Consider the following 24,266-nt stretch of genomic DNA (forward strand, 5'->3'; position numbering starts at 1 on the left):
CGTGGTGGACTCTGTATTGAGGTTCGGTGGCTGGGCTGAGGGCAACAGAGGTGTTGGTTGTCGCTAGTGACTCTCCGGGGTCTGAAGGAGGAGTGATTAGCTGGACTGAAGACGGCGTACGGGACAGAAGGTGTGGACTGAGGACCGAGTGTAATTGCAAGAGTGAGAAGTACTGTACGTGACTGGGGCTGTCTGCATGCACGTGCTGTACTCGGCACGTAAGGCTATATTGCCGCTCTGTTCTCATCACTGCTGCCAATTTGACTCGTTACATATTGAAATCACCAGGCATAACTAAACTCAGTGTAAGCGTCACTAACGGAGGTTCCGTTGCCAAAGTAAATAATCAAATCAACATAATCATAATAAAGTCGGTTTTCAAGCTCAGTGAGGATATAAACACTCTCTCTCAATTTACTGTTATATATTTCTACATTTATTTTAATATACGAATTACTATAACCGTATTCTTCAGTGTTTGCCTGGCGTAAATAATTCAGCTCCCTTCTTGATATTTGCTATTACTTGGCGGGCTGAACTGAAACCACACTGTAACAAAATAACATACACAAGCAAATCTATATATGTAAATAAAGTAAGAGTTTTATCTGTACCTTGCTCAGAATTTAAATATGATGATATTTCTGTACCGGTCGTGACCACACTAATAAGGAGATGCACTTCTTAATTTTCCGTAATGCCTGTCTGTGTATGTGTGTATGTACGGCTGAAGAGAATTTAATGAAAATCGATATGTCGAGTCGGGGAATAAGTCGCTACAGTCTGGAGTGAAATGGTAGTTTAGGAGGAAGCCTAAAATGTATTTCTCAAATGTTTATATTATTATTGGTCCTATCGATAAATACTATATAACTAAAGTTATGAAATCCACAGCCTGTTTCCAGTCATTCGACCGGGTCAGGAATGGAATGAATGAACACACCATCTCCCGGCGAGGATAGGAATTGTGCCGGCTGAAGAAGCCTTTCGCACTCCTCTGGGGCAATGATTAATGACTAACAGATGAAATGAAATTATACTGGCGTGTGTTGCTGGAATGAAATATGACAGGGAAAACCGGAGTACGCTGAAAAAAACCTGTCCCGCCTCCGCTTTGTCCAGCACAAATCTCACATAATTGACCGGGATTTGAACCACAGAACCCAGCGGTGAGAGGCCTGCGCGCTGCCGCCTGAGCCACGGAACTAAAGTTACATAGTATTAAATTCCAGATCATTTATCGCTTAGGCTATACATTTTTACAGTACCGGCCATGATAACAGAGATATTCGTGAATTTGCATTTTTGTTGCTAGATCCATATTAGCACCGAGCCACGAGAAAATGGATAAACAGAAATGGTAGTTTAAGGCAAGGAGCCTAAAATTAAATTTTTAATTACCTATCTTATTGGCCATATCGAAAAGTACTATATAAGAAAAGTTATAGAGAAGACAATTTCCGATCATCTATGCCTTATTCAGTTTTACCGTACGACTATAATAAGATAGGTGGTGATGGTGATTAAATGGTGAAGATGGTTAGAAAAATGAGAAAAAATCATGAAGGAACTATCTTTTGAATAATAACACAAGAGAGAGAGACATGAAAGAAAGGAGGACTCCCTTTACGTTAGGTGCACTAATATCACAGGGTCGGAAGTAAAGTAAATGTGAAGGCTTGCAATATAGAAAGCTCATAAAATTGATCAACATTACATTGACCATTGTTTGTTGTGATGTGCTTTGTGTCTTCTGCTGCCACTCATCTCCGATAGATAGGATTACTGCTGCGTACCGAGTATAACAGCCTTCCTGAATATTGGCGTGAAGGGCAACGCTCTCGCTCGAGACTAACGTCACAGATCTCAAGACCAGTCCTCCTGTAGTGCAAGCTGTGCGACGTACCAGTAACTACGACTATAAACTTGATAGTATATCATTGGCAGTTATTGCGTGAATTAACGTTCACATATGAAAACGAGTGATCCAATACAGTTTGTCAAAAGCCTGGAAAAGTACTGCATGTTCAACTATGAATCCCTTTATACTAGTGATGGGCAGTCTGAGACGAGGTCTCGGGATTTCTCGAGACTAGCGCAGGCACTATTTCTCGCGAGAAATTTCGAGAGATCTCGAGAACGTTGTCCCCGCATTGTGCGGCGAGCAGAGTGTCGTAGGCCTATTGTGCAGGTAGTCAGAGCCGAGTATGCCTTCTCCATTTCGTAAAAACGTGTCAACAAGCGACTATGGCGTTCATTTTTACCGAGTTCTATTTTGACGCAGTATAACATAATTATGTCCGCCTCTGTGGTGTAGTGGTTAGCGTGATTAGCTGCCACCCCCGGAGGCCCGGGTTCGATTCCCGGCTCTGCCACGAAAATTTGAAAAGTGGTACGAGGGCTGGAACGGGGTCCACTCAGCCTCGGGAGGTCAACTGAGTAGAGGTGGGTTCGATTCCCACCTCAGCCATCCTGGAAGTGGTTTTCCGTGGTTTCCCACTTCTCCTCCAGGCGAATGCCGGGATGGTACCTAACTTAAGGCCACGGCCGCTTCCTTCCCTCTTCCTTGCCTATCCCTTCCTATCTTCCCATCCCTCCACAAGGCCCCTGTTCAGCATAGCAGGTGAGGCCGCCTGAGCGAGGTACTGGTCATACTCCCCAGTTGTATCCCTGACCAAGAGTCTGAAGCTCCAGGACACTGCCCTTGAGGCGCTAAGTCCGAGGGAAAAACCGAACCTGGAGGGTAAACAGATGATGATAATGATGATAACATAATTATAAATGATACGCATTCTGGCATTGTACGCAGTGGTAAGTACACGAATAAATAGGTTAAGTACAGAAACTGACGGCTTCTGTAGGTACACGTACCTGGATACTAGAGGCGTGCGTTATTCGAACTCGAGACGAGGCAAGATGCGCCTTGCTGCGTATGCAACCACAATTACGCATGAGTGGAATGTGTAATCTAAAGTGCTTCAGTTTATTCCAATTCTTTCGACAGGTAGGTGTACATCGATATCAGACCCCACATTCAATAACATATGACCACTGCTTGTGTTTACCGATATTTTGGTGATGAAGGAAATAATTCCTTACAGTGTTATAGAATATTCGCGTCATAATTAGGTACTTCGATATATGACGGTGCAATGCGAAATTGTCTATAGTTGTACGCGACAACTTGAAGACGATGTCCGAAACGCAACATAAGTCGTGGATGTTGGTTATTTTGAAGAGATGCCACATAGAACAGCCCGCAGTGTTGTTCATTCAAAAGAAGTAAAATACCGGTACATCGGCAGAAATACTTCTGGGATGATCCGACACTTAAAAACACATAACATAAATGAAGAGGAATAGTCACAGAACACCTCCGGCCCAGCCTGAATTACAAGAAGCTTCCCTGCCAACAACAATTGTGAGGCATCCGGGCAGGTTTACATCCTAATAACAGTTATTAACAAATTATACGGGTTATTCAGCTAAGAAGTCCACCTAAAATAACTCGTGAACAGTTTGAGATACTGGTATTCTGTCTTCAGTTTCGTAAATGGTATTAAGGACCTCATAGTTCAACATGCAGAGCTTTCCTAGGCTTTTGACAAAATTTATCGTCAGACACGTTTCCACACGAGAACTGCTGATGATAACTACCAAGCTTACACTCGTAGTTACTGGGACGTCGCGTCGCAAAGCTCGCAGCACACGAAAATCGGTCTCGAGAGCCTTGCCCATCATCCCTGCTGAAAGAATTAGAGCAAAGTCGGGCATTTTAGATTACACGTTCCACTCATATGTAATGAGGGTTGCATATGTAGCAAAGCACATCTTTCCCCGTCTCAAGTTCGAATAATGCACGCCTGTAGTATCCAAATAGGTGTACATCCTATGTACAGTTATTATGCAGGGTTATTCAGCCAAGATTTCCACCTCAAATGAGCCGTGAACAGTTTAAGATACTGAAATTCCGTTATCACTTTCGTTAATGGTATTAAGGGATTCACAGCAGTACTTTTCCAGGCTTTTGACAAAGTGTATTTGCTCACACGTTTTCATATGAGAACGATAAATTTACAGTCGTAGTTACTGGTACGTCACACGCTTGCACTACAGGAGGATCGGTTTCGAGATTCTCGCGAGAGTCTCGAGATCTGTGACGTCAGTCTCGAGCGAGGGCGTTGCCCATCACTACTTTATACCATTAACGAAAGTGAAAACATAATGTCAGTATCTTAAACTGTTCACGACTCATTTGGGGTGGACATCTTAGCTGAATAACCCTGCATAATAACTGTACATAGGATGTACACCTATTTGGATACTACAGGCGTGCATTATTCGAACTTGAGACGGGGAAGATGTGCTTTGCTACATATGCAAGCCCCATTACACATGAGTGGAACGTGTAACAGGGGTTAACAGGAGACCGATTCTCGTGTGCTGCGAGCTGTGCGACGTACCGGTAACTACGACTGAGAGCTTGATAGTTATCAGCAGTTCTCGCACGGAAATGTGTGTGACGATAAATTTTGTCAAAAGCCTAGATAATCACTGCATTTTGAACTATGAGCTCCTTAATACCATTTGAGGATCGTTGCTAGTTGTACTTCCTCTTAAAACAATAAACACCAACCAACCAACCAACCAACCTTAATACCATCAACGAAAGTAAAGACAGAATGCCAGTATCTTAAACTATTCACGAGTTATTTTAGGTGGAATTCTTTGCTGAATAACCCATATAATTGTTAATAACTGTTATTAGGGTGTAAACCTACCTGGATGTCTCACAATCGTTGTCGGCAGGGCAGCTTCTTGTGATTCAGACCGCGCCGGAGGTGTTCTGTGACGATTCCTCTTCATTGATATTATGCGTTTGTAAGTGTCGGATCATCCCAGAAGTATTTCTGCCGATGTATTTTACTTCCTTTGAACAAGCACCACAGCGCACTGTGCTATGTGGCATATCTCCAAAATAACCGAATCTACGACTTACGTTGCGTTTCGGACATCGTCTTCAAGTTGTCGCGTACAACTAGACGCAATTTCACATTGCACCGTCATATATCGAAGTACCTAATTATGACGCGAACATACTATAACATTGTAAGGAATTATTTCCTTCATCACCAAAATATCGGTAAACACAAGCAGTGGTCATATGTTATTGAATGTGGGGTCTGATAACAATGTACACCTACTTGTCGAAAGAACTGGAGCAAACTGAAGCATTTTAGATTACACATTCCACTCATGCGTAATGGTGGTTGCATATGCGCAAGGCGCATCTTGCCTCGTCTCGAGTTCGAATAACGCACGCCTCTAGTATCCAGGTACGTGTACCTAGAGAAGCCGTCGGGTTCTGCACTTAAACCACTCATTCGTGTAGCTACCAGTGCATACAATGCCAGAATACTACGTCAAAATAGACCTCGGTAAAACGAACGTCCTAGTCGCTTGTTGACGCGTATTTACGAAATGGAAAAGGCCCGTGGTTGGCTAATCGGCACAAACAACATTTAGCTCCGACTACCTGTAAGGCTACGACATGCTGCTCGCCGCACAATGCAGGGACAACGCTCTCGAGATCTCTCGAAATTTCTCGCGAGAAATAGTGCCTGCGCTAGTCTCGAGAAATCCCGAGACCTCGTCTCAGACTGCCCATCACTAGCTGAGGTGTTAGATCTCTCGTCTTTAGCATATCATTCCTCTGGTTCATACATTTTCTGATACTACTGGTACGTAACACACTGGATGATCATAGTATTCCAGCTATTCGATCCGTACTCTGAGGCACTGATTGGAATGAGCAGTACGCACTCTTAACGGAATAATGGCAGAGGAGTGCTCACGGCTCTCTGCGGCCTGGTCATTCCAGCTCTGAAACTTTTGTCTGTTAGATTGGCAGCGTAGCATTGTTCGTTAAAAGTGAGAACATGTGCGGTTTTACATTTGCTCGGGTATTTTAAATGATAGCATTGCTTGTAATCGCGACATTCGTACTGACGTCACTGTAATGACCTGTGTTGACTTCAGTTGGGAAAACCATGAAGACAGGCTTTCTTAGAATTCCGTAGCGAAGCACGGGTACATCAGCTAGTATATTACATGCATTCCCCTCCCCAAAGAGTAGGGGGGGGGGGGGCGCAACTAGAAGGTAACGCCTTCTCTCTGGCCGGGAGATTCGGCGTGTTTGGTGGTTTGATGGAGTTGGGAGAGGTGGGATGGAGCTGGGAGCAGGTCTCGACCTATTGGCCAAGTGCTTTATTGAATGCTTTAAATTTGTACAATTGAATTGTCAGTTTACATTGTGTTTTCGTTTGTACAAGTGGTTATAATTGTGTTTTTACATTTTGTTTCATTTGTGAGATGGTTTCCATTTTACATTTACATGGTTACAATTTGAACTTTTACGATGTTGTTACACTTTGCAGTTTATAATTTACCCCCTTTCTTAATACTTTATTGAGGGGGTTTTTACAGCATACATGGGTGATTACCGGCAGTGTGGAATTTTACAATATTTAGGTAGTTTTACAGCTGGAAACATAATATTTTACAATACTTACAAGGTTTTGAGGCTAGGTATTTACAGTTTTCGGGATACAATTTGATCATGTGCTGTCAAAGGATATTTACAATTTTTATCTTGTATTTGTTTGCCATATTCTTATGAGTGTTTGGCATGATGATGGTTGCATTGTACATTTCGAATCTTGGACTGGCTTCTGAAACAGATTGAAATATATTAGAAGAGTTGCTCTTTATATTACTATTGCTTGTCTGATGGTGAGGAGGACTTCGACGAGGGCTCACTAGGATTTATGGTGTTATATGGCTGTCTTGCTGTGCGTGGGTTGGGGGTATTCAGAGAATTATGGGAGTTGGGGTGATGGGCTTAGTGTCACATCTTCCATCTTTTCCTAGGTGGCACCACCTTTGGGTGGGGGAGAGACCGGAAAAGGTGATACGGTGTTTGGGTGAAGTGCTGGTTGGAAGGAGGGGGTCCGCGGAGGAGTTGGTTAAGGGATGGGAATGGACTCTGTGGTAGGATCGTTGGAATTGGGTGAGGACGTAAACGTCAAGAGGTGGGAAGGGGAATATGTCTAGAAGGTCAGCCGTGGGGTAGTGGAATGGGGGTCGGAGAGCGTGACGGACTGTGATGGAGAGTAGTGGGCGATAGAGGTTTGGGTTGGAGTTGGCAGCGGCTGCCCAGGTGGTGAGGCCGTGGGTGATCGGGGATCGCACGAAGGTTGTGTAGGTGAGAAGGAGGAGTGAGAATTTGAGACTCCATGGGTTCCGGCTCGGCGGCGCACTAGTCGGGCTCGGGTGGCAGAAGAAGGGGCGGAAGGTGAGGTGTTGGTCGAATAGGATGCCTAGGTATTTCAGTCGGGTTGAGTTCGGATAGGGGAGTAGCGGATCTCGAGTTGGAGGTGGCCTGGACTGCGGGATATACTAGTTTTTCCCCGTTTGCGTCGGAAGAGAATGGACTGGGTCTTCTCGAGATTCAGTTTTAGGTGTCACCGGTCGCACCAGCAGGAGAGGAAGGTGTTGAGGCAGGGTTGGACGGAACGGTTGATGGCTTGGACTGCGTGTAGCGGGGCTAGGATGGCAGTGTCGTCAGCGAACTGTAGGAGTTGGACGGGGGATGTGTTCTTAGTCAAGAAGAATACACAAAGGCCGAGTCAGCAAACCGTCCGAGACAAGTTAGGTTAGGTCTGGTACCGAAGTTTTCTTCGATTTCAACTCATTTTCATTATGTCAGAGACTTATCACAGAAACAAGGGCTTAATTCCCCGTTAATGTTGCAGTTCTGATCATAATTTCCGAATCAGTACGAGTTGATAGTTGTTTTTTCTTTTCTATACCACGTAGGAATTTAATGATAGCCTTCTGAATTGATCTTTGTAGATGAGGTAACACGGCTTTCCTCTTCAGAGTTGTTCTTGCTTCTTATACATTCTACACGTACGAACTGGACGACGCTGAGTCGTTGTTTCACACCAACTACGTTAATAAGTGCATTTTTCTGACATGCCACAACTCTACTTATGTGGTATTATCCAAATATATTTACAAGAAAAAGAAAATACGCTTTAGTTATACTCGCAAAAGTAGGAGTAGTGATTTTCACAACCGGGCAGCGTGCGAGGTGAACTGTGTGGTTAGCGACACATCACTAGCTTCAGTGTTAATAGGGGGAGAAAGAGTAACGGTGTCCCCCAACGCCCGTATTCACCACAGAATTTATTTCTCGGTTTACCAAAACTAAGTTTTCGTTTCAATCTGGATTTGAACCTTACATTCTGCACAGTGACGCATGAGAAACAAATGACTGCGTTCTGCCGCCAATATCGGAATGCAAATAAGTTTTTCATTCCATTCGAGGTTTGCAAATAATTCGTCATAAATTATGTCCGCTATTGAACAGAAACGCAGAAAGAACCCTAATGCGCCTTTCCAAGAGAAAGAATTGTTATTGAATTTGGCAGCAGAAAGTATTAACAACATAGAGAATAAGAAAATTAATTTTAGGCTACGTATTGCATATTTCACTCAAAAAATAAGGCAGTTTTCCTTAATTTTTCATTTAAAAATCACCCAGTCGTGTATCGTACAAGATATAAGCTGCAATCGAGAATTCATCTTAGGCCTACCTGTGTTGGGAATTCCAGGTTATGTTCGATCATTGACAGTGTCAAGCTTCAGATAAATCCGTGCCATCGTAGTTCCCAAAACATGTAGTGTAGGTTGTTTTATTTCATAATCCTCGGTCTCTTGGGTTTCATTCATTCTGTGAAGATGTCTTGCATGTTTGGAAACATTTTCTTTTCCTTGTTATAATATTCTCGATGTAGTTCGTTGTTATGAAGACTTCTGTATTGTACTCCGTCTTAAAGTGGCCTTAATATTTTTGTTAGCGGTTTCTATTTTCTCCATCATTTAGTCCGGCTCCAACACTGAGTGGTTAGCACCTTGGCCTTCGGCTCACAGGTTCTACTCCCGGCCACACGACGGATTTTAATCGTAAGCGAATTTGCTTGGCTCGGGGACTGGGTAACTGTGCTGTCCCCAACGTTTCTGCGTCTCACACACCGGCCATATCACTATACTCCTCTACACTAACACACAGCTGGGCTAAGTTTGATTTTAAAGCGGTAATAATAATAATAATAATAATAATAATAATAATAATAATAATAATAATTCGTGGTGTGGGTTACTGTAGTCACTCCGCCACCAATAATCGATCTATTACCACTGTTCTGCATTTAGGACAGTCGCGCAAGTGGCAGGATTGTTTATCAATTGTTTAATTTTTTTTTACATAGAAAATTTGGAAACTTATTTAGTATCTTTCCCGATAAATTATTCCAATCCCTAACTCCTGTTCCTATAAAGGAATATTTGCTCCGATATGTCCTTTTGAATTCCAACTTCATCTTCATATTGTGGTCTTCCTACTTTTAAAGACACTATCGAACTTATTCTTCGACTAATGTCATGAATTTCGTAATGAAACGTTGTGAACGTTCGCTATTTGAACAGAACAAAGAACAAGTTCATTCCCTACCCGGTAAGCACTGCTATAATTTTCTGGCCTATTTTCTAAGTATTTCTGGTTCTGATTTAGCTTTAGGTTTGTCGCTAGTGCCACGACACCGGTGAGTTTACGAGCTGCAAGTTCTAGCGGCTTGTGAACTTACCCATGTAAACATACTCGCTAGTTAGATTCCAGCTTACGGGGCTACTTTACACTCTACTTACCGATCACGTGACGTACTTGCCGCGTGCAAACACAGTTACCGGCTAGCGAATACAGAATCAAGTTGTCATCGAACTGGAATTGTAATAAAACGGTAAAACTTCTTGATATCTATGAGCAATGTGAGTGCCTTTGGAACATACAACATTCTGATTGTTGCAATAAAAAAACGGGATTCTGCCATGAATACATTAATGAGTGCAGAGAACATTTCATCTTCTTCTTCATAGTACCGTATCAGGTCCCCCTGACGTTGGCGATCACTGTGGCGAATGCAGAACGATCTCTAGCTAGGTGGAAAAGTCTTTCAACACTGTGAATTCCAGTCCATTCTTTGATGTTTCCAAGCCATGATGTTCGCCTCCTCCCGACACTTCTTCGACCCTGTATTTTGCCTTGTACAATCCGCTGTAAGATGAGGTAACGGTCATTTCTAAGGATGTGGCCAAGGTAAGAGATCTTCCGGAGTTTTATTGTTTGAACGAGTTCCCGACTTGCTCTTGCCCTTCTGAGTACTTCTTGGTTCGTTAGTCGTGCAACCCACGAAATCCTGAGCATCCTACGGTGGATCCACATTTCAAAGGCTTCCAAGCGTTTCACTGATATGTTCTTGAGAGTCCATGTTTCCACACCATATAGCAAGGCTGACCATATATAGCACTTGACCATCCTCTGTCTAAGTTTTAAATTTAAGTAGTCGTTGCAAAAGAAAGATTTCATTTTTGTAAATATTTTTCGTGCTATTGCTATCCTCTGTTTCACTTCTTTCTCGGGATCAAGTTGTTCAGTGACAATGGCACCCAGATACTTAAAAGTGGTTACTCTCTCAATCTGTCGGTTGTTTAGTTGTAAGATTGCCTCAGCATTGGCACGTCTGCTGAAGATCATGAACTTGGTCTTGTTTACATTTATTTTTAGTCCCATGTCCTCACTTACTGCACTGATATTATTGAGCAGGAGCTGGAGACCTTCAAAATTGTCACACAGGATGACTGTATCATCCGCATATCTTATGTTGTTAATTATGCCGCCATTTACTTTTATTCCATATTGTTGATTTTCTAAAGCTGTTTTGAAAATTTTATCCGAGTAAAGGTTGAATAACAATGGAGACAAAACACAACCTTGTCTAACTCCTCTTTGGATGGCCATCTCGTTTGTAGTTTGATTTCCGATTCGGAAATTCGAGCCTTTTGTCTCCAGTAAAGGTTTTCAATAATGCGGATATCTTACATTAAAAGATCAAAGTAATAAAGAATGTTTATCGCCAAGAATTACTCAAGATTTACCATCCTAAACTGATATGGTTTAAGAGAGCAGACGCTTTCCTAAGATATGTTATAACTTGTCGACAAAGCACATCAAATCTACTACTACTACATTTTACACTTGTCTCACCTGTTGACTACGAGAGATTGTTCATCTAATCGGCCCCAACTGCTCTTAGTCGCCATGGTACCGAACCGGCCCCGAAGAAGTAGTCTGCATACTGGGTTCTTGTATGTGCTGCAGATGAACTGTAGTTATTAGAGGCAATATTCTGTACAGAAAGTAATCCCAAATTTAATTCTGATCGCCATTGTCCTGCACAGAGTTCTCCAGCGTCTGGATCTTCAATATCAACACATCCTCTTGTAATATATCGGGTACCAGATGTCCTAAGCCAGTAGCAGGCACTCGTTATCACCAGGTCAGTAGTACTCGCCTGTAATTCGATTGGCCTGCTGAAAACTCGAAATCGTGGAGCCAGAACACCAAAAGCATTTCAGCGACTCTCGTAGCCCTCGACAAGCAATAGAGTTATATCCTCTGCTGTAAGGTAAGATTTTGCCTGCTATAGGGTTTTAGTAGATTGTTTCTGAGGGGGAATGCAACATCACCAGCTATAACAGAATTGTCAGGCCAGATAAGTAAATAGTTTTCTATAGCCGAATTAATCTCTGAACAGCGCACTGTCATTAACTCTTCCGACACGAAACAGTAATCGCGAAGAGGACGATACTGTACGTGCCCTTATAGAATTCAGACCCACCGTTATCTGGACGCTTTATTACGCAATGTTTTCCATAGATATCTCGACAGCAGTTTGGGAAATTCCACTCCGATTTCAATACATCCTGAATCCTCCCCCACTCTTGTTTGTGGTACCTGTAAAAGGAGAGAAGAGGCTGCTTGCATAGATATTGTATTTTTCTTAACTCTATCCTATATTTTCATTTATTTTCAAAACTTAACCCTGGAACACTATACTCATAAAACACCATAGTAGGGTCTGCTTGACCGAGTCACCACTTGTTCTTCTTCTAGCTGGCTACTAGAGGAAACCGGTAAATTGCTATTGTGATATTTTCTCCAGGAACTCTGTTATTCAACCTACCCATATAATACCAAACAAATGTGATGATGATGACCATGAAAGGCTGCGCCTGAACAAAAAAGAAAACCATCATCCCCAGGAAAGATGCTCCCTCCTTTAAACAAGAGGAAACGCAAGGATACTGGACTAATTGCCGTGGAATCAGCAATAACGACATGACAAGATATAACACAGAGACGCAAACCCGATGATGATGATGATGATGATGATGAATACGATACATTCGGAAAACATATTGCTGCACGATTGAGACAGTCGCCATAACGCAGCTCCGATTACAACAGACAGGCTTCACTGCAGGGACGCTCTACCCCCTCATGTATCTTCTCCACTACAAGAAAGCAATTCTTCAAGTGTAACTGACTCTATTATATCAGCATCAGAGCATGAGTTTTCGCACTTTCTTCATTTGTAATCGGGTAATTTGGTGTAATGTACTTAGTTACTTGAATTGAAATTATTTCGTACTATAATATGCTTGTTATTAGAAGTATTATGAGATAAGTACATACCTTTAAGAAGTCATCCAACACAGTAGAGCTTCTGGTAAAAATCTTGATATTGTGCATGGTGGTATTCTAAACAATAACGCTATCTCCACTGGCGTACAGTAACTTCAAGCTTGGTTCTTGCTGTAATAATTGTATTCTGTTTAGTAATGTGAAGCAACTCCTCAAATTTATCTTCACCGAGTCTAAGATGCCTTGTGTATTCCCGCGAGTCTTCATTTGATAATTCCGGAAGCGCACAGTTTGATGCACCATGAGATTCTCTGCGAGCAATCCTATGTCTACATGGCCGTCGTTTTCGACATTTTTTCTTCATTATTTCTCTAAGTTCTTCACTTAAGACTACTACAACAGCATCAATAGCTTCTTCAACATCACACATTCCCACCGAAACCACGCCAATATCTCGATCTGGGTGAGTATAGACAATACAGAACGATGCATTTTGGGTTGGGCTGGCCGGGAACTACGTCCGCCTTCTACTAGCCCCATGTAAATACCGACTGGCCTGGTAACCTTGACTTGCGGCAGGTAAACTAGCCCCGTGAAAACGAGCCTAATGGAATGGGAGTAGTTTCAGGCGGCTCGCAGGGACTATGTGTAAGCAAGCCTCGGCCTCTCACCGCTGGGTCGCGTGGCTCGAATCCCGGTCACTCCAAGTGACATTTGTGCTGGACAAAGCGGAGCCGGGACAGGTTTTTCTCCGGATACTCCATTTTTCCCTGCTATCTTTCATTCCAGCAACACTGTCCAATATCATTTCATTTGATCTGTCAGTCATTAATCATTGCCCCAGAGGAGTGCGACAGGCCTCGGCAGCCGGAATAATTCCTACTCCCTAGGTGGGGGCTTCATTCATTCCATCCCTGACCCGATCATTGACTGGAAAGTCAGAACGCAAACGTATTTAACCAAGGCGCAAGTGTTTTCTACCCGCACGACGTTCTGCGTTGAGATTTGCATAAATATTAGCGATGAGAACCCCTAAAATGTATGCAACTCACCGACATAACAGTAGAGCAGCTAGAAGATACTCGCGCCTTGTTCAAATACGTTTGTATCCGTGCCTAAAACTGCTTTCCCTAGTTATCAGAAATATTTTACACGCCGGAATGGAGTGATGTTGTTTGCCGTGCTCTTGGCCGGAAGTCTGTTCAGTGCAGTAGTATCGGGCTGTGGTGGTGGTTAGTGACTGCTTGTTTTCCATCGGGATAACCAATACACGTCATTATCTTTCTGATAATGTTCCGAACAGTGGACGAAGCGAGGAGAATGGCGTATGGCTTTTAGTGCCGGGAGTGTCCGAGGACTCGTTCGGCTCGCCAAATGCAGGTCTTTCGATCTGACGTCCGTAGGCGACCTGCGCGTCGTGATGAGGATGGAATGACGATGACGACATATACACCCAGCCCCCGTGGCAGCGAAATTAACCAATTATGCTTAAAATTCCTGACCCTGCCGGGAACCGGACCCGGTACCCCTGTGGCCAAAGGCCACAACGGTAACCATTTAGCCATGGAGCGAGGAGAATGATAAATGGAGCCGATGACCTCAATGTTTAGTCATCCTCATAATCTCTATGTTTGTTACATCATCAGCTCGAAGGGTGGTTGGATCCTCAAATAACAACACCCAATGTTGTGTGGTTAACTGCAAAAGTCGAAGTTGGCGTCATAATCAGCCGAATTAACCGGGATCAGCAATGTTGAGGCGCTTTCCCCCCAGGGCCAAGAGTGCTGTGGGAGAACGACAGTGGTGCGCGTACCGCTAGGGGTAAGCAGTTGAGCGTTCTCATTTTAAATAACATTTTGTTTTGATTGTCTACCACTACACAAAGTCCCCTTTTTAAACTATTCATTCTAAAATACGTGTCAGTTTGTACCACTCAATGACTAGGTCTATAAAAATGCTTACTTATGCTGCATTCTTCTTAAAAAATTTCGTTTCGCAGTCACTCATTCAGCCAATTCTCTTCAGCAGCAGTGTATGCAGTACAATAGTAATTATTGTTCCATCAATAATTATTCTCGTGTACACTGTTCAGCCACAACACTACCACCACCTACCTAACAGCCGGTATGTCCAGCCTTGGCGGGGATAACAGCGGCGACGCGTCTCGGCATGGAAGCAATGAGGCCTTGGTAGGTCGCTAGAGGGAGTTGCCACCACCTCAATTGCAACTCGCCGCTGTGTTCCTCGAACCTCTCCATCGCAGTCCTGGTCTTGTGACACGCCACTGCCGTTGGGAAACATGTTCGCCACGAAGGGATGTACAACCTGTGTACGATACTTCTCGGCCTTGCACCAGCTCAACTGGACCCATGGATGCCCGCATCAATGTTCCTCAGAACATAATTGAGCCGCCGACAGCTTGTCTCCGTCCCGCAGTACAGCTGTTTCCCTGGACGACGCACCCTCCCATCGGCTTGATGAAGAAGGTATCGGGAGTCATCAGACCATGTAACGCTCTGCCACTGTGCCCACGTCCGGTGACGATGGTCACGTGGCCATTTCAGTCGTAGTTGCCGATGTCGTCGTGTTAACATGCACGGGTCGTCGGCTGCGGAGGTTCATCCTTAGGAGTGCTCTGTGTGTTCAGACACACTTGTACTGATATTAGTTCCGCCACAGCTCGCCGCCTGTCCTGTTCTACCAGTCTGCCCAGCCTACGACGTCCGACATCTGTAATGAGGGGTGGCCGCCCAACCCCTCGACGTTTGGATGTGGTTTCACCTAGATTTCGCCACTTGTTGAAGACACTCATCACAGTACTCCTCGAACATCCGACAAGTCGTGATCGTGCCGAGCCACTCATAGATCGCGCGCTTTCCCCCTTCTACGCTCACTGATACTGCATGCACCGTGCGTGTGTCTGACTAGTAGCCATTCCACGTGAGTAATAGTGTGGCTGTTCAGTGCATATTTCGTTGCTAGGCAATGAAAACCTTGTAATTCCACACACAAGAACACCACGTTTCTCCAGCTGTCTTGTGAAGGCTTGCCGTGTTGCCTCAGAAGGGAACAGAAGACTCCAATGCTCGAATAATTGGACTGTCATTAAGTACAGGTACAGTTGTCCGGCCATTTTGTTGACTTACGAGCTTTCCTTTGCCCAGCGACGATATACAGTACAGGGTGGTATAGCTGCTTGCCTATCATCCCGGCTGAGGTGGGATTTTCAGTTGAAAATTCCGTGGTGTCAGGAAGGACATGTGATCTTAAATCCCCGGGCACAACTCTTTCATGCCTCAATGCATGCAGAGACCCTGAACAAGCTGCGGTACATGATGATCATACTGGTATTAGTTGGCATCCAGCAACAATCATTTGTTATTCCTGGTACGAAGGTAAAGCAAGAGGATTTTGGGGGTTCGCCACCACTGTACTAGGAGACATGTCCTTCTACTTTCACCGCAAGCTATCCTGACTGCAACTAGCAACTGAAAGTGAGAAATGCTCAACCGTCATCAAACAGCACAACAGCGTCTCAGGTCACACAATCTGACTGGCCGGAAGACCCTTAATGAGATAACAACTGGAAGCAAGGCTACACTTCTGGCTTCGTGATGTACAGGCCGTGCTGTAGCTCGGATGACGTCACGCAAAGCGGCGAAGATACGTCTGTGCCTTGTATTCTCAAATCATTAACACCTGTAATCTGTTGGTATCTCGTAAGCTAGGTCTAGCTCATTATAGGAGGAGCAGGCTTGAAATGTGATCAGAACTCGTCCGTGTACCCAACAAATCATACTTACAGTGCATTAAATAAAAATATGGAGGCTACGATTGTACACAAATAAATAATAATAAAAAGAAGAAGACTGTACCACCATTCCTCTTGGTCTAGACGATCATAATTCGTGGAACTTCTGGGCACTATCCTTCAAGAAATTAAGTTGCATTGCTTGTAATATCTAAATATTGTCTACTTGCAATGGTTTAACTTAAATTGTTTGAAGTGTATGTATAACAATGCCAAAGCATTTTATGAACTGCATGTACTGGAGTTCTACATTTTGGACTGGATTCCGCTTTTATTGCACGTTCTCAATTTTACCTAACCCAAGAAATAATACAAATGCAGGCTCCCTTGCTTACTTACCTACTGTCTTACTTTTAGAATTGTACTTTATGAACAATAATACGCACTGCCATAAATGTACACAAGAAGAAAAGAGTCAAAAGCAATACTCACCCTCAGCTCTGGAAAATGACTGAAACATACTCTTGTATTCCTCGTAATAGTTACATTTTCGGTTAGGATTTTAGTCTTCCATAAGTTTCTCCTGCCCTCATGTTGGTGTATAGTTGGCTATTCGTCGTGATGCGCACAACGTTTTGGCATTGTAGCAATTTATTTAAATTATTACCATTAGCTTATATTTCCACAAAATGTGCTATATGGTAATTAAATAATTAATAATTAAATTCCATGAAAAGCGTTACGTTCCTTGAATTTACATCACTGACCACATGAAAATAACATACACAACCTAAACCTGATTATATTGGACATCTCTGCGAATTTAATAACTGGTTTGATAGAAGGCAGTTTGAGTTTAGGAAAGGTTATTCCACTGAAGCTCAACCTATAGGATTCCAGCAAGACATAGTAGATATCTTACATTCAGGAGGTCAATTGGACTGTATCGCGATTGACCTGTCTAAGGCATTTGATAGGGTAGACCATGGAAGACTACTAGCAAAAATGAGTGCAATTGGACTAGACAAGAGTGACTGAATGGGTGGCTCTGTTTCTAGAAAATAGAACTCAGAGAATTAGTGTAGGCGAAGCTTTTAACTGTCCTTGTAATTATTAAGAGGGGAATTCCTCAAGGCAGTATTATTGGACCTTTATGTTTTCTTATATATATCAATGATATGTGTAAAGAAGTGGAATCAGAGATAAGGCTTTTTGCAGATGATGTTATTCTGTATAGAGTAATAAATAAATTACAAAATTGTGAGTAACTACAACATGACCTCGATAATGTTGTGAGATGGACAGTAGGCAATGGTATGATGATAAACGGGGATAAAAGTCAGGTTGTGAGTTTCACAAATAGGAAAAGTCCTCTCAGTTTTAATTACTGCGTTGATGGGGTGAAAGTTCCCTTTGGGGATCGTTGTAAATACATAGGTCTTAATATAAGGAAAGATCTTCATTGGGGTAATCACAAAAATATTATTGTAAATAAAGGGTACAGATCTCTGCGCATGGTTATGAGTGTATTTAGGGGTTGTAGTAAGGATGTAAAGGAGAGGGCATATAAGTCTCTGGTAAGACCCCAACTAGAGTATGGTTCCAGTGTATGGGACACTCACCAGGATTACTTGATTCAAGAACTGGAAAACATCCAAAGAAAAGCAGCTTGATTTGTTCTGGGTGATTTCCGACATAAATGTTGCAAAGTTTGGACTGGGAAGACTTGGGAGAAAGGAGACGAGCTGCTCGACTAAGTGGTATGTTACGAGCTGTCAGTGGAGAGATTGCATGGAATAAGTTTGAGTGGTGTCTTTAAAAGTAGGAAAGATCACAATATGAAAATAAAGTTGGAATTCAAGAGGACAAATTGGGGCAAATATTCATTTATAAGAAGGGGAGTTAGGGATTGGAATAACTTACCAAGGGAGATGTTCAATAAATTTCCAATTTCTTTGCAATCGTTTAAGAAAAGGCTAGGAAAGCAACATATAGGGAATCTGCCACTTGGGCGACTGCCCTAAATGCAGATCAGTAGTGATTGATTGATTGATTGATTGATTGATTGAATTGTGAGGTATCATTATCTCCGTCTGAGCTGGAGTACATGAAAGGAACCTCCACGAAGATTACAATTATAGACGTACAAGTAATGAATAGCAATCGGGTGTACCCTGGGCAAAGTCGGCCAATGCAACGAAATTTGCTGACGGCTGGTCCTCTATGCAGAAGGATTGCACACAGGTCGGTCTTTTTCAAGACCGGGGGATTTTCTCGACAGAAAGAAGTCCTCCTTTGTGCCAGAAACATGCACGCGACATCCTGCTAGTCCAGGGGGAGTACTAGGTACCGTCCAAGAATTGCTGGTATGGAACTAATTCTGGAAAGGCGTCACGACAAATACGGCAGTGCCATCTCTTCCAGACCTAACCTGGACATCATCTCATCTTCATTGACTGAAGACAATGACATCGAGCTCCTTCGAGTCCGCACTCCACATCAGTTTACAAACCAACCGAGGCCATTTTCTGCTTTGAAACACTTGCCAACTTCAACCACCAGGACGTAAACTCTGTCATTGTGATTACAACTGTAGAAACACAGCTTGCGGATACCCAAATTTTGATTCAAATGGAACAAGTCTAGAAACATGTGCTAAGGATCATGACTTGCATGTGATTCACGATCCGAAGCTCCCATCTTCCTTCAAATGTTGTAAGAGGAAAATAGGGTATTATCCAGACAGTATCTTCGTGCCTTCAAAAGTAGCTGGGCAACGTGTGAAGACTATCCCTCGCACTGTCATCTGCACCTGATAATGTCTAAAAAGGAGGTGGTTTAACGTCAAGAAGGCTGTGTAGCAATTAGGTATCGAGGGCTAGGGACTGTTCCATGTTCACATCCTTCGTGGGCCTTTTCTTTCTTTGGCCGATATCTTCATTTTTCGAAGATCCGATCCCTTCCATATTTTGTTTCTGATTAGCGTTCATAGAGGATGGTTGTTAGGTGTACTTCCTCTTAAAACAATAATCACCACCACCACTACCTATCAATGTACATATACGTAGATATAAAGATGAAAATAGGTGGCCTTTAAACACATATAGTGCCGGGGGTGGCAGCTAACCACTACACCACAGACACGGACTGCGGCGCAGCTAACGACCAAATTCTATTGGTCAGTGGTCATCGGTGATCAAGTGCGAATGTCGAATTTGCATTCGCACTAAGAGCGCTATCTGTGTTGGCAATGAAGTACTAAAACTCCTCGTTACAGTGTCACCAACAACTGCGTGCTCGATCTGCAGAGTGCAGCAGCCAGACGATTACTGAGTCACGGTACCTAGTCGCAGTAGTCCTGCTGGATACACTGGGCACAGCGCCAGCAGACTGTAAGTACTCAGCGAAAAACAACACCTGAGTAATTACAGATCTCTAATCTGACTACATTATAAATAAAGAATATAATTCGAAAGGCATTTTACAATTTACTTGTATGATACTCATAAGAGATAAAGGTCTAACAGTACCTCACAGGCCCGTTAGCTCAGTTGGTTAGAGCGTCGTGCTAATAACGCGAAGGTCGTGGGTTCGATCCCCCCACGGGCCACTTGTTTTTTCTTGGCTTTGTAGGTATCGTCAAGATGTTGTTTGGAAGTTTTATTGTTATCTGAAAGTTTTTACAAAATTTTATAGAGATTGGCTGAGCCACACTGACAGACATTGGAAAACGACTCCTTTAACATGTAAATCCCAACTACAATACAATGTAAAACTTACATTGTCAATGATGAACATACTATGTAAATATTTGAAGACACATCGGGAAGAGAAATGTCAGGCCCTCTGACGTATTTCCTGAAGTTCGGTAATAATAATAATAATAATAATAATAATAATAATAATAATAATAATAATAATAATAATGAAACTGGCGTGCGTGCCATGAAACCTAACCAGGAAGGCACAGTGGGCCACTTGCAGACAAGAAACCTGCATTGAGGGATATGCGCCTATGAAACTGATATGTAGTACGTTTGCATGGGGATTGAGATCGATTTGAGTACCTACACTTAACGTATTGAATACGGATCCCCGTTTACATGCAGTAGGCTATTTGAGTACCGTACTGAATCCGCCAGGCTACATCGACGTATACGAACAATGTAGAATATTGTTGTAAAATCGATATCACCTCTTAGAATTTAAAAACGCCAAATGCAGTAGAAGCCCAGGAGATAACTTTCAGTTTTGAAAGTATGAGTGGTATTCCAAATGTAATTGGTGCAATGGATGAAATGCTTATTCCAATTTTACCCCCAAGAGAAGGTTATTTGTTATTGCGATTGATGATGATGATTTTGTGAAAACAAACGTGGAGTGTGCGCGCAGTCGTTTTCATGGACCTCAGTTCGACCCTAGTACGATACGATCCCAGATGTTACCGTATCGACCTTGAGACTCAATCCGAACTGAGTCACCGTTTACATGGCGTTTTCAGTGCGGGAAGTGTACTCAGATCGATCTGAATCCTGCATGTAAATGTACTAAGAATGTAAAATACGACTGTACTAGAATCTCATGTAACTCAATTTGGTAAAAATTAAATTCACCAAATCAACAAATTGCAAAAACAGACATACTATACGAGCATACAATTTTAAACGGTTACATTGTCATGTATTACTGTATCTTGTACCGGAAGGTTGGCATCACCTCTCAGATGTTGAAAATCTGGAGAAAAGTTTTGCGACGACGACTAATAGTTATTTCATTCTCCCCGTTAAGTGGGAGTGGGTCACCAGACCAACAAAGGGACTCTTCTGCCTTGACAGAACTCCCATTCCGTCTCTCCTTCAGAGCGGTACGATATGCTAGGGACTTGCTCCGGGTGATTTCTGACAAAGGAGTGGTGTTACAAACTTTGGACTGGGAAGACTTGGCAGTAAGGAGACGAGCTGTCAGTGGAGACATGGCGTAGTAGAGTGCAGCTTCATAATATGAGAATGAAGTTGGAATTCAAGAGCACAAATTGGAACAAATATTCATTTATAATAATGCTACTTGCTTTACGTCCCACTAACTACTCTTACGGTTTTCGGAGAATATTCATTTATAGGACGAGGAGTAGGGATTGGAATATCTAAGGAAATGTCTTTGAAAACATTTCAGAAAAACCTAGGAAAAGAAATAATAGGAAATCTGCCACTTGGGAGCATATCATTGATTGATAGTTATTGGTGATTAGAGCATCGCTTTTCACCAAAGTTCCTTGGAGTCACCCTGGACCAGGAGACACTGCACACAAGGTCTCAGCCCGGAAACGTCGCTCCACCAAGTGGGGAGCACATGCAGTCGTGTGCTGTAACCCATCCCCACTCCAAAAAATTAAAAATATTTAGAAACATATGCGGTTTTGAAGAGTCTCTCCACCGAGATTTCTACACTGAACAAACACAAAAACAACCCCAACACATTCCCCATACAAAACTATATAATTAAACACACAATAACACCTGCAATGACAAAATATTCGCGAACTCAAACCCTTGGTATGAGCGCGCAAAAACAGAACTTCCCAATGTTACCAAAATCATTGAAATAAAACCAGCAACGTCATAATGCAAAATTACATGTTATGTTTTTATAGTGACATTGATAAACTATACATTTTGACAACATAAAAAGTATAATTTTTATAGTTCGATTTACAAATGCGCCAATGGAAGAGGCAAGTTGGGAGTATTCTATCCTCTTTGGTATTAAAAGACCTGGCCAAGGATCATATAAGAGAAATAGATCCGTCACTCCTGTATAATAATGTTGGCTGAGAAAACAGGTCATGGAAGCTACAGTGGCCACTTTCTCTCTGCCAACATAAGGAAATAAATCCCACAATAGTACCTCGCAGTAAACGCGATGATGATAGTTGTTACTTTGTTAAAATTTTAATTGTGATAGAGATAATGATTGTATTTCGGTAGGAAAGTTGTATCTAAAGCTTCTCTCGTGTCTTTTACTTGAAAAGTAAATTGCAATTGCCGTATTTGTATGTTGGCAATGCTGTTATAACGCTAGCTTGTATCGTTGTTTCACCGTTCGCATTTTAATGTAAATTTACGTCTATTAAGTGATAAATGCAACAATGATTACTGAAAATGTTAATGCAATTCATATAAAACCCCAAAACGCCCATAATTGCCTAAATCACGATCTAACATAACCTCATTATTTCGTTCGTTCGTTCGTTCGTTGACCCTTCCCACGACTTTTATGTATGGGAATGGAAAACGCGGGAAGGAAAGAATGAAAGTAAAACACAGCATAATGCACACAGTTTATATTTTGAATTTATTTATTCCAAACAGCAGGTAAGAAGCACAATCACACAGACGTTTACTCGCAACAGCTAGGTAGTTCAATGTGAAGTACGTTCATGATCATAATACTATTTCTTCACACTAAGAACGCGCATAATTATAATTTCACTCCATACTCTCAAAAAACTGGATCAAAAATCTCGTTCAATGCGAAAGAATCTCAACAAATTTTCGTCTAACAAGCACTATTACGTACCGAACGACCAAGGTCCCTTCGCGCGCAACGATAACGGTGTTATGTTTTGAATTTGCTGTACCACGCAACTGAATGTGTAATGCCAACCTCTGCCTTCTAAATTAACCCTCTAAAAGAGAATTTTAGTTTTCATTAGTTGGCGGAGATCGATTGGCCCATCTCAGAACTGCTTCGGACGCTCCCTATGAAGTGTCACCCCCCTGGACCTGGCGGGAACAGCTCTACAGTTTGCTTTGAGCGATCCCCTCTTAAGTGCTACCGCTGAGTCAAGAGGGCGCCACCTGCCACTTTCTCATTTCGGTCGTAATGCAAGTGTCACTATAGTCCGCACGGCCTTACTTCTAAATTGAAGTTTCGCAAAACAAATGAGCATCGCCTTTCCTCTGTTGCCAGCGCGCTACGCCCGCAAGAACAGCTGATGCAATACGACCGCGGCAAACAGCCCTTGTAAAATGTAATACCGTACTCAGAAAAACTAATGAATATGGATTGAAAACAAATTCACAAAAACTACATTTACTAACAACATCTGACACTAATGAGAGAATATATTATTAAGAATAAAAGAGAATGAGGAAATAACACATCATTCACCGCCAACGGCTAGCAAAGGAAGGAGGTTATGGCCTACAAAAGGAACACTCCACTGATCTCAGAGTCACTAGAGCCCTCCAACAATATGAATAACACATTCATTACTGAAGGAAAAAGCAAAATATTGCAAAGAGTACCGAATACCATACACTCTGAGCGAGATAGGTTTACCACGTAGCGAATATAAATATTAGAGTTGGCAACTGGGTTTCGAGATCGTGCTCTGGCGATGTAAATCGATATGAATGGCAGACTGGGATTGATTGGATGTCTATGCTTCAGCACATAACCGCCAGACAGAGCCAAAATCTGCTAAAACGTCAATTTAGAAGTAGAGCCGTGGTCGAACGAAGAATCGCTGTGAAGTGATGTCTTGGCGGTCGTAGCTGTTGTTTCTACAGCCTATCGGAAAAGTTGGGCACGCATGCGCAAAAGGCAGAGTTCTTGCTTTCTGGCAAAGAGCTTAGAAATTCTCGCTGAGCTGTGATCTGCACAGCACCCGGCATGGACCTGGTTGCGAGGGGAGTTGAAGAATTTGGCTGACGTCCTTTTCAATGCACTGTACATGATTGCAGATAATATTTTAAAAGTAATTTATCTTTCAAATAGGCTATGTGCTGCACATAAGGTGCGGCCGCCCCGTCCGGCTCATAATGAAACCTGCAGAGTAGTTACAGGCCTGGCTGAGAAGATATGAGAGGACAACCCGCCTCCTCTGCCACTTTGAACAAATGAGCA

General features: G+C 42.7%; 1 non-coding gene across 1 annotated transcript; it reads left to right on the forward strand.

Moving 5' to 3' along the window:
• Positions 1 to 19,894: 19,894 nt before the first annotated feature.
• On the forward strand, positions 19,895 to 19,968 carry TRNAI-AAU (transfer RNA isoleucine (anticodon AAU)). Its single transcript has one exon. It is a non-coding gene; the product is annotated as a tRNA-Ile (tRNA).
• The last annotated feature ends 4,298 nt before the right edge of the window (positions 19,969 to 24,266 follow it).

The sequence above is a fragment of the Anabrus simplex genome, chromosome 13, assembly GCF_040414725.1.
Source record: "Anabrus simplex isolate iqAnaSimp1 chromosome 13, ASM4041472v1, whole genome shotgun sequence".
Lineage (NCBI taxonomy): Eukaryota > Metazoa > Arthropoda > Insecta > Orthoptera > Tettigoniidae > Anabrus > Anabrus simplex.